Below are 593 nucleotides of genomic sequence, written 5' to 3' on the forward strand. Positions count from 1 at the left end.
TTCCTTCTTTCTTTCTTTTTAAAGATAGGGTCTTGCTATGTACTTCAGGCTGGCCTTGAACTCTCAGTGACCCTCCTGCCTCTGCCTCCCAAGTGCTGGAATTACAGGCGTGTACCATCATACCCGGTTTCCATAATTTTTTCGGTATCACAACCTGCTTCCTTCTGAAGGAGCCTCTGGCTTCACCCTGCAGGGTTCAGGAGGAGCTGCACAGATGGGGTGGAGGGTGTGGGTTCTGGGAAGCCACTGTGGCTTGCTGGACGTTATTGGCCTGCTAATCTAAAGACAAACATGCTGGAAAAGTGGGAGGAGACACTTGGGCCAGTTCAGGGCACGCTTCCAGGAACCCACTTCCAGGCAGGGACCAGACCAGAGATGCCAGACCCAGGACAGAGGTAAAGGCCGGTTGCTTCTCCCCTTATCTGAACTTCACTGGAGAGAGCAGATATCCAAATTGGGCCTTTCTGCCCCACCCCGCTGTTTTCCCATCCAGGGGATTTAGGAGACATGAGCCTTTTTCCTAATCTCTCCCTTTACAGAACTTCTATGAAGTCAGAATCCCATTTCCAGGCAAAGGTGCTTGGTCATAAAGA

Source organism: Octodon degus, unplaced genomic scaffold, assembly GCF_000260255.1.
Source record: "Octodon degus isolate 3935 unplaced genomic scaffold, OctDeg1.0 scaffold00033, whole genome shotgun sequence".
Lineage (NCBI taxonomy): Eukaryota > Metazoa > Chordata > Mammalia > Rodentia > Octodontidae > Octodon > Octodon degus.